This window comes from Saccostrea echinata, unplaced genomic scaffold, assembly GCF_033153115.1.
Source record: "Saccostrea echinata isolate AGI-Se365-2 ecotype Australia unplaced genomic scaffold, CSIRO_AGI_Sech_v1 ptg000025l, whole genome shotgun sequence".
In the NCBI taxonomy this organism is placed as follows: Eukaryota; Metazoa; Mollusca; class Bivalvia; order Ostreida; family Ostreidae; genus Saccostrea; species Saccostrea echinata.
Window position 1 is genome coordinate 22354104 of NW_026889774.1, and position 10897 is coordinate 22365000.

A 10897-nucleotide genomic window follows, 5' to 3' on the forward strand; every position below is an offset into this window, starting at 1 on the left:
TTTTTCGGAGGATAATTTATTTTTTAAAGGTACATGTAGCTCTCTGCTTGGGAAAATTCGGACAGATAAAGCAGAGAGCTACAGATCCAAGCATTGTAAAAACCTTCGATTTACGCAGCCGCTTTTTGTCACTTGCTTTTTTGACGGTCCCAAACAGCCCTTTACGGTTTTGGAATGTCGGTCTAAAAAAAAATTCCCATTCCAACGTCCATGTTGGGGTCGTGCGAAAAAAAGTTTTTCAAAGAAAATACACTTGCCGAGAAAATGTAAATAAAAAATTCAGGAGGTTCAAAGTCTATAAAGAAGACATTATGCATGTAAAAATATGCGTGTTATTTCAGGATGACACCACCATGGACGTCAGAATGTATTTTTTTAAACTGATACTTCGAAACCACAAACGGCCTTTAGGAACCGTTGAAAGGTGAATAAAGTATGAGGAATAGGAGTAAAATATATGGTTAATTATCGGATACCATTCTTAAAGTGGGGAAAAGCGTAAAATACAAGAAATAATGCCCGAAGCGAATTGCAAAAAGCAGAGAGTCACGGTTGTGCAGCTAGGCCTTTATACGAGGTTATGGGTGAAAAATTTTCGAATGGGACGTAAAACTACTTATAATCAATCAATCAATTTGTAATATTTTATTTATCTGTATACATTCATGGAATCAACTTATTATGCGTAATTGCAATATCTCCCTTTTTGGGTATGTACGGGTAAAAAGACAATTAATATCAATCAAATTTTAATAACTCAAATAAAATTTGAGAAAATTAGCATAATATTTTAGCAGATAACTCCATCACAACAGTCTTTAAAGCGAGGGAAGTACGCCCTCTTTCCACAGCAGCTTGTGCCAGAGCTCTTGGAATGAATCCGCCCGCCACAACAAACTTGAAAGCGGAAGTTGTACGTCCTCCTTCCACAGCACCTTGTGTAAGAGCCTTTCGAATTAATCTGCCCTCTGCAACAAATTTGATTGCTCCAGTTGTACATTCTTCTTCCACAGCAGCTTGTACCAAAGCTTTTTAAATTGACCACCCCGCCACAACAAATTTGTGCTCTAGAGCTGTATGTTGTGTTCCCACAGATACCTGTACAGATATTAACCGAAAGTTAGTTTTGCTAGTCATGTTCATGTGATGCGAGGTGCGTAACCAGACTTTTATTTCACAAAGCAAAATTAATTTTTTTTTCGGCCTCTTTATTTGATGAATTCGTTAAATACCGAAAACAAATTATAAAGGTTCTGAAATATATACTGACTATAAGTTTTTTTTTTTCAATTACAAGAGTTTCCAAAATGTTGTTTATTTTTGTTTTTGAAAGAGAACAAAATAAATGTTTCGGCAAGGCTTTTATTTGAAGTAGTATTAGCTGGAATAACTCAAAAATCAATTTCTTTTAAATTTCTTGACTTTGTAAAGCACAGGAAAATTTCGGCAACATAATATTAAAATGTAAAAACAAAGAATATCTGAAGTCCTGCAATTACTAGTCCTTGGCCATAAGGGAATGTGGTATTAATATACAATGGACTAGATATTGGCATTATGCACAGGTACTTGGGTATTGAATTTATCTCAGAACTATATTTAAATTTTCCGGTCAGCCTCTTGAGTTAAAAACTGTCTGAAGGGCCGGTGTAAAGACGAATAATGACCCCCATAGAATAATGACAGGGGAACATTTTTCGACGTCGAATAAAGCTCTCGGTCATTATTCGACGTCGAATAATGACCCTCCGATCATTCTTCGACGTCGAATAATTACCCTTTTGCCATTAAAAAAAAGTGGCATCACCCTTAAAATCTTCATACCCTACGTGAAGAAAAATGACCCCCTTAGAATAATGACCCCTGGTAGATTTTATTAGGGATATATCTTTTTTTGGGAGGTATATAAAAAAAAATTAAGAATTGATAAATCAAGGGGCTTGTGGATCAAAATGCTCACCTGAGGTAAATTGAAGAGATAGCGATGATCTGTTGCCCTCATTATATCTTTCAAATGTCCTTTATGATGAATAACAACTTTAATCGACATCAATGTGCACTATGTGGAAATACTTTCATTCTGATTTGACTTATGTATCATTGTTTTAAAAAAGATTTTTTTTTTGGCTTTTACTATCCAGAGAGCTCGAGAGTATTGTTAACATTGTCTATCTTCCGGGTAATTAAGTTGCGTCGAATGCCATTTTTAAGCCAATGATTTAAACAGCGTACATATATGTAATTTTATTACATATAGCAAAAGTGCCTTACAATTTAAATAAGAACTAGTGCTAATTGTATCGGGAACCGTTACAGATGTTCCCCAAACGGCTCCCCAATCCCTTATGATGCCCCATTCCCTACAAGCTTCAATAAATTAGACAATACTTTTGTAATATAGATGGACACTTTATTTTTAAGGGTATTTCATTGGAAAACTACTCCGATATAGCCATATGGGTATTAGCCAATCAAATTTCAGCGCATGTGCTTGCACATGTTTTCTACAATTTTCACAATAATTTTCTTATAGTGTGTCACAATACATACATTTGTGTTAAATATTAAAGAATTTCATTGAAAAATAAGAGAGATGTAACCCTTTAAGTATTAGCCAATCAGAATTCAGCATACGCGCATGCATGGCCTTGCATTCAATTTTGATAGTATCATAATGTAGGAGCTCTATGTGCCTATCCATGTCGTAAATTTCATCCTGTTTTGTTGAAAACCAAGGGAGTTATGGACATTTAAAGTTTCAACCAATCAGATTGCAGCACACCTGCATGTTTTCAAGAAATTTCCTATATAACATGTTGTAGCACCTTATAATATATACTTATATTCTAAATTTCAAAGTATTTTGTCAAAAAACAAGGAAATTATTGAGATTTTTGTATCAGCCAATCAGAGAAGAGCGCACGTGCATGCGCGTGAGTTCACGCTAATTTGACCGTGTTATCTTGTTTAGACTACTAATATATCTTTATATTTTGAGTTTCAAAGCAATTCATCAAGAAATATAAAAGTTACGGCTTCATGAAGTATATCAGTCATTTCACTCATTGCACGCGCACGCACGTGCATGCTTGTGCGCGCAAAATGACCTTCGTTCCGAACACCTACACAACATACCTATTAACCCTAAAAAGGTTTCATGTCAATCTGATGAGTGGTTTTATGAGAACACTCCCGGACAAAAAAGTACCGGAGAAGAAAGTAGAAAAAAGGAATAATAACTAGTTATAATTGTAACGGGGACCGTTACAGATGTTCCCCAAACGCTCCCCAACTCCCTTTTGGTGACTTTTTTCCTGTAAGCTTCATTAAATAAGGCAATGAAGTATATTGGTCATTTTTTGCATTTCACGCGCGCACGTGCATGCATGTGTAGGATGACCAAGTCATCCCGTCTATACTATATATGCATCTCTATATTCTCAGTATCAAAACATTTCATCAAAAAATATATAAGTTCCGGCTAAATCAAGCATATTGGTCATCTTAGCATTGCGCGCACGCGCACATGCATGCATGTTCATAATGACCATGCCATTTTGTGTACACTTATAATATGTCTGTTAATTCATAGTATCAAAGCTTTTCATCAAAAAATATAAAAGTTACGGCTATATTAAGTATATTGGTCATTTAACACATTGCACGCGCACGCATGTGCATGCATGTGCATCATGGCCAAATCATCTTGTCTACACTTTTAATATATATATATATATTCTTAATATCAAAGCTTTTCATCAAAAAATATAAAAATTACGGCTATATTAATTATATTAGTCATTTAACACATTGCACGCGCGCGCACGTGCATGCATATGCATGCATGTGCATGATGACCATGTCATCTTGTCTACTCTTTCTATATATATAAATATTTTGAGTATCAAAGCATTTCATCAAAAAGTATAAAAGTTACGATATTATCAAGTAAATTGGTCATTTTACGCTTTGCGCGTGCGCGCACGCGCATGCATGTGCATGTTGACCATGTCATCTTGTTCATACTTTTAATATATCCTTATATTCTGAGTATCAAAGCATTTCACCAAAAAATATAAAAATTACAGCTATATCAAGTATATTGGTCATTTTACCCATTGCACGCGCACGCACGTGCATGCACGTGCGCGCAAAATGACCTTTGTTCCGCAAATCTACATAACATGCCTATTAACCCTAAAAAGGTTTTAACTCAATTGGATGAGCAGTTACCGAGAACACTCGCGGACAAAAAAGTACCGGAGAAGAAATAAGAAGAAAAAAGAATAATAATAACTAGTATTAATTGTAACGGGGACCGTTACAGATGTTCCCCAAACGCTCCCCAACTCCCTTTTGGTGTCATTTCCTGTAAGCTTCATTAAATAAGGCAATTAAGTATATTGGTCATTTAACGCATTTCACGCGCGCGCACGTGCATGCAGGCATGTGCAGGTTGACCATGTAATTCCGTCTATACTATAAATGCATCTTTATATTCTCAGTATCAAAACATTTCATCAAAAAATATATAAGTTCCGGCTATATCAAGTATATTGGTCATCTTAGCATTGCGCGCACGCGCACCTGTATGCATGTTCATAATGACCATGCCATTTTGTCTACACTTATAATATGTCTGTTCATTCTTAGTATCAAAGCTTTTCATCAAAAAATATAAAAGTTATGGCTATATTAAGTATATTGGTCATTAAACACATTGCACGCGCGCGCATGTGCATGCATGTGCATGATGGCCACATCATCTTGTCTACACTTTTAATATATCTGTATATTCTTAATATCAAAGCTTTTCATCAAAAAATATAAAAAGTATGGCTATATTAAGTAAATTGGTCATTTAACACATTGCACGCGCGCGCACGTGCATGCATATGCATGCATGTGCATGATGGTCATGTCGTCTTGTCTACACTTTAAATACATATAAATGTTTTGAGTATCAAAGCATTTCATCAAAAAGTTTCAAAATTACAACTATATCAAGTAAATTGGTCATTTTACGCTTTGCGCGTGCGCGCACGTGCATGCATGTGCATGTTGACCATGTCATCTTGTTCACACTTTTAATATATCCTTATATTCTGAGTATCAAAGCATTTTATCAAAAAATATAAAAGTTACAGCTATATCAAGTATATTTGTCATTTTACGCATTGCACGCGCACGCACGTGCATGCGCGTGCGCGCAAAATGACCTTCGTTCCGCAAATCTACATAACATGCCTAGTAACCCTAAAAAGGTTTCACCTCAATCGGATGTGTAGTTTCGGAGATCACTCACGGACAAAAAAGTACCCAGGAAGAAAAATAATAATAATAATAATAACTAGAGCAAAGCTCGTTGCAAAGCAACGAGTGGGTCTTCCTTCTTAGCTTGTAAGTTGATATCGTAATAAAAGGATAAATATTTGTTTAATTTCCACCTAAAGGTTACATGTTTCTGTTTAGATTGTCAACTTTGCTAACATTCTCTTTCTTCTTTGACCCAAATATCAAGAGACCTCATCTCCGGAACTCTGAATCTGGAGTGAGCATGAGGATATATAATTCAACTGTACTCTCTCCAACAGTACTCCTGAAATTGTATCCAAAACACTAATACTCCCAGACCCTCATTTCTTGAACTTTGACTTTTGATTTTTAATTTCTAGACTTTTCTATTCATCTGACATCTTTGATGCAATCATGTTAGTAACACGTGTCATACTACAGAATCATCAGTGTTTTGCTACATCACTGTCATAATAATTGCTTGACAAAACATTTACACAGCATAACTACATAGTAAGTAAACCAAATGTGTTACTGATTGAGGATATCCATTCTTTGACAATCAGTAAGTAGAAAAATACTTTTACAAGAAATACACAGGGATGATTTCAGTAAGACACGGTGTCACTTGTGGAAAATTTTAACATAACATCTTTTTCAGCCTTTAACTTAAAAGTTAAACTTCATTATCTCAAAAACCAATATCTAAATACATGTACCATTTATATGGTGAAGTGAGTTGGTACTCCCAACCCCTTATTCTTTAAGTTTTTTACCCTGCATGGTTATCTGGAGTCATTGGATATCTTGACGATCTTGGTCCAGTTGAAATTGAGAAAAAATGGTTTTACTGTACTTCTTGGGTTCATTTCATCAAATGTTTTACAAGGGGGGAAAAAGACACATATATTTAAATTTTCGTAACATGTTAAAATAATCTTTTACATGTACATGTATATTACACATATATTCAAGTAAATTTTTTTAATAAGAATTCATTAAAAATATTTGAATCCATTGAAGTTGATTGCAGTAGATATAATGTGAATTATGAGCCTAATACACAACAAGCAAATTTAAAGAATAGTGGTCTCATTCTGTCATTTGTCAACTGAAAAAGTTTGATGATAATAGGCCTGAAACTGTTCAAAATATGCCTCTAAATCATTTTGAAAAAGAATGGCTGCAAAATTTAAAAAGTAGGTAACCATGAACTACTTTTGAGTCAACATGATACGAGGTCCTTAGATGCATCAATTGACAAGATTTGATGATCCTAGTCCTTATAGTAAGCAAAATATCAACATTTTAATAAATGTAATTTTTGGTCAACTTTGAAGTGACCTTGAGACCAAGCCCTTTGTCCCAAAGTGATTCCCTTTGCAAATTTTAATCTACAATATATTTTCATCCTTTTGTGAAAGTTTGGTGATAATCTGCCCAGTGGTTCTTGAGAAGACGATTTTTTAGCAACCAGTACTTTTGGTTTTATTTACCTAATTATCTCCCCTTGTTTAAGGGTCACAACCCTAAGTTTACTATAAACGGGAGCCCTTGGGCCATGGATACACTGTGACAAATTTGACAATAATTGGCCAAGGGGTTCTTGAGTTATGGCCCATATTCTAACAAGAGGCCCATGGGCCACAATGCTCACCTGAGTTACTTTGGCCCTGCTGTTCTTCACCAGACCCACCCTCCCTTGTAATACTTATTGCGGCCCCACCCTACCCCCGAGGGCCATGATTTGAAAAATTAGAATCTACACTACCCCAGGATGATTCCACATATGTTTCAGTTTTTCTGGCCCAGTAGTTCTTGAGAAGAAGATTTTTAAAGATTTTGCCTATATATTTCAATGTAAAACTTTGATTCCCTATTGTGGCCCCGCCCTACCCCTGGGGGCCATGATTTGAAGAATTTAGAATCTACACTACCCAAGGATGCTTCCACATAACTTTCAGCTTTTCTGGCCCTGTGGTTCTTGAGAAGATTTTTTAATGACCCCACCCTATTTTTGTCTTCTCTTGATTATCTCCCCTTGTAAAGGGGGTTGGTCCTTCATTTTAACAAACTCCCCTTCACCCAAGGATGCTGTGTACCAACTTTGGTTAAATTTGGCTCAGTGTTCTTGAGAAGAAGACAAAAATATGAAAAGTTTACAGACGGATGGACAGACAGACGGACAACTGGTGATCAGAAAAGCTCACTTAAGCTTTCAGCTCAGGTGAGCTAAAAAGTTTACGTACACCGCACAAATGGCCATAGCATTCGCTCTTTGAGCCTTTGGCTCACAAGAGCTAAAAAGATAAAAAGAATTATGTATCTAAGAGTTGTCTATTTGTAATCAAAGCTATATTGAAATCAGACCAATTTCTTGAAATAAAAAATTGCACTGTTGTAGTGCAAAAAAAATTAATGATATTTTACATGTCGCTATAATATTCAAAGAGGGTGTGTTGCAAAATTTTGAATTAAATTAGAGGGGTTATGACTGTTTCATTGCTAATTATAGATGATCAATGCGAAAACACAAAGTTGAGAATTGCAATGTCATTGAAAGTCTTGGAGAGCACCGAGCTATTAAAAAATTATTTCTTCAGACAGGTCATTTTTCAGAGTGCACAGTAAAATTTCCTTAAATCAATGTGTCCGCAAACTTTTCTAACAATCCTCGCTCATGTACATGCCCTTAGCACTGAAGTCATTTGAAATATGCACATATGTTAACATTTGTTGCTGTATATGCCAAAATAGCAGTTCTCTCTAAATGTTTTTGTAAAAATACATATATTACAAGTTCTTAATGTATTAAGGCCTGATGTGTCCATAATCCTAGATGGAAGGACTTTTATCCTTGTGTGACTATTTAAATTTCACTATGCTGCTTATTCTTCGTCATCTCCAAACAGATGCTCTTCTGGCAAATATGGTCATGCTTGGTATCAAATTTCAGTTATCAGATGGCAGTCACACCTATCCAAAAGAAATTGAAATTTCTCATTTAAAATAAAAAAAAAAAAAACTGTACAACTTATAAATGATAAATAGCGATGTTAATTTTACTCGGACAGCTAAGTCGCACAGTCAGAGGCTTTAGTCAAATGAAAGTCGAGTACTCGTTGAAATTTAAATCAATTTTTCATGTCATTTTCCTTTTTGTCTTTAAGAGACTGCTAGCCTGTACAATATTTAAACTACATTATAACCATTAAACAACAAATTATTGAATCATTAACATTTTCGTAGTAATAAATATATGTATCAAATGTATTTGATTTCAAATATAATATTTACTGCCAGTGTTTTTTTTTTCAGTACTTTGGGACTGAGGGCTGGGGCCCTCAGAATTGGGAATTTCAGCATCAAGTAGGCTAAATTGGGAATCTCCCAGAAAGCCCAATCACTTAAAAAGCATTGTCCAAAAACTTTGTTTTTGTCTTTGTATTACTTTAACAAACAATTGTTATAACTAATCAAGACTATTCTTGGTATGGATTATCTAATTACTTGCATCAAGAACAATAGTGGTATGAATTATCTAATAATGAAGAAATCCAACTTGGCTGAGGTGGCAGAGGATAGTTTTTTTTAATGCCAAACATGTGCCGAGGGGGTACACATATACATGTGATCCATAAAAACATGTACATGGGGACAGTTTTCCAGGGGCTAATTAATTACACTTCATATGCCCATGGCTCACAAATTATGTCAACAAATTACATGTAATCTGCCTAGTAGAGTGCACATGTACCAAAAATGCACCTGGGGTCTCCCAAAATTTTGGCTTGTTTTTCCAAGATTTGGGCCTCAGTCGCACCCATACAACCCATCCCCAGGCCCGAGCGAGCAGGATAAAACACCCAGTACTCTGTAAATCAATGCATGCCCAAATGAAAATTCACCAATTGATATGGGGCCATTCATCTTCCCTCTGAGATACACACCTTCTTCTAAGGCCTACTGCTTTTCAGCTGAATTTTCTCTGCAACTGACCACGTGTCTTAGGTTCGCATTTACAACTCTGTATACGATAAGTGTCATAGTGACACCTACAAGTTGCACATCATTTTTTTCAGCAAGCACTTTGCTACACTGCAAATGTGTCCCATAATTATTCTAATCATTTTTCTAAATAAAATATCACATCAAACAGGGGATATCTCAATTTTTTAAGAAATTTGACCGGGTCTTTAGTACGAAACTATCCCCTGCCACCTTTAACTTTCAAAGTTTGCTTTTTAATTAAAATAACTTTCCATATTTAGAAAGTGCAATCAATTCTGAGTAAAAATATACTAAATATGTCTTATTTCAATGAAAAATAAAAAAAGTTAGAGGCAAATAAGTGACCCCACCAATTGTCGGTCAACCATCTTAACCCCATATTCTTTGTGTTACTTCAAAAATGACCAACTCCTACAATCCAAAAGAATCTATTTCTTATCAAAACAGTGTTTAATGGTAACTTTGACCAATTTCAAATGCAGCTACATATAAAAAATTCAATAAGAATTGCATGCCTTCATGAAATGTACTCACATGAAACACATACTCTCCTATTTTTGATGTTTTGAGAAATCCCATTTTACCTCTTAATTGCTTGAATTTATACATCTATAGCTTGTTTGCAAAAAGAAAACCTAATCTATTTTTCAGGATATTTATTGTAATATACAAAAAACCCTCTTGCATCAAAGGTTCAAGAAGAAGTGTCCTGAAGATTGCAGTTATCTACCCTACCCCTCCAACCATTACCTGATTCTATAGAAAATATACTGTGGAAATCTGATTTTACTGACTGTCCTTTTTCTGAGTATATTTCCATTCAATTTCAATGTATCTGAGTGATCAAATACATGCATTTGATTCCCCTGAATAATTAAAGTGATCATCCTGTCCTTACTTGGCATTTGTGAGTAAATTTCAGGTGTTTAGTAGAATCCAATAATTACATGAAAATGTACATATTTCTGATATTTTGTTCATTAAATATGCAAAAAGACCATCTGTTTTGTTATAATTTAAAGAAAAATATATAATCTATATGAAAATAATGAAAAGTTTAAGTTCTATCACATTATAGAAGACAAATGAGGGGGAAAATGAAGGGGAGGGGGGTATTTTTTTTATGTAATTATCAATAGTAAGATGGGTCTAATTTGAAAAAAAAATTAAAGCACAGCAATTCTTTGAATAAATGTGGTTCTGTGAACTGATATATTTGCATACTGAATCATTCTTTTTCTCAAAATAATGATATTTAGTGAAAATACATGTAAAAAAGAGTAAGTTTATAATTTGTAATTTCAGTGATATCGCAATAACTGAGCCCCTTTAATTTTAATTAATACTAAGTGATTGCATCAAAATTTGATAAAATATATGTGACAGTGCCCAAACTATTATTTTCAAACAAATAAATTTTTCTCAGACAAAAATTGCCTTACTCTGTTAAGATTTGTTATGCTGATGCTTCAAACTTTTTGAAAATGTGTACTGGGAAAGGTTTACCCCCCATGTGTTTAGGTCTCTCTACCTAAATGAATGAGAGTCAAATAAAAGAAATATGGTGAGTTTTGAAAATGGCATACATCAA

At 34.6% G+C, this 10897-nt stretch overlaps 1 long non-coding RNA gene across 1 annotated transcript in view; it reads right to left on the reverse strand.

The window, feature by feature from the left end:
- Window positions 1-732: 732 nt before the first annotated feature.
- Window positions 733-10897, reverse strand: part of LOC133192716 (uncharacterized) — a 36061-nt gene continuing 25896 nt past the window's right edge. Inside the window, exon 2 of the long non-coding RNA XR_009721858.1 lies at window positions 733-1098. This is a non-coding gene — a long non-coding RNA (uncharacterized LOC133192716). The remainder of the gene's footprint in view (window positions 1099-10897) is intronic.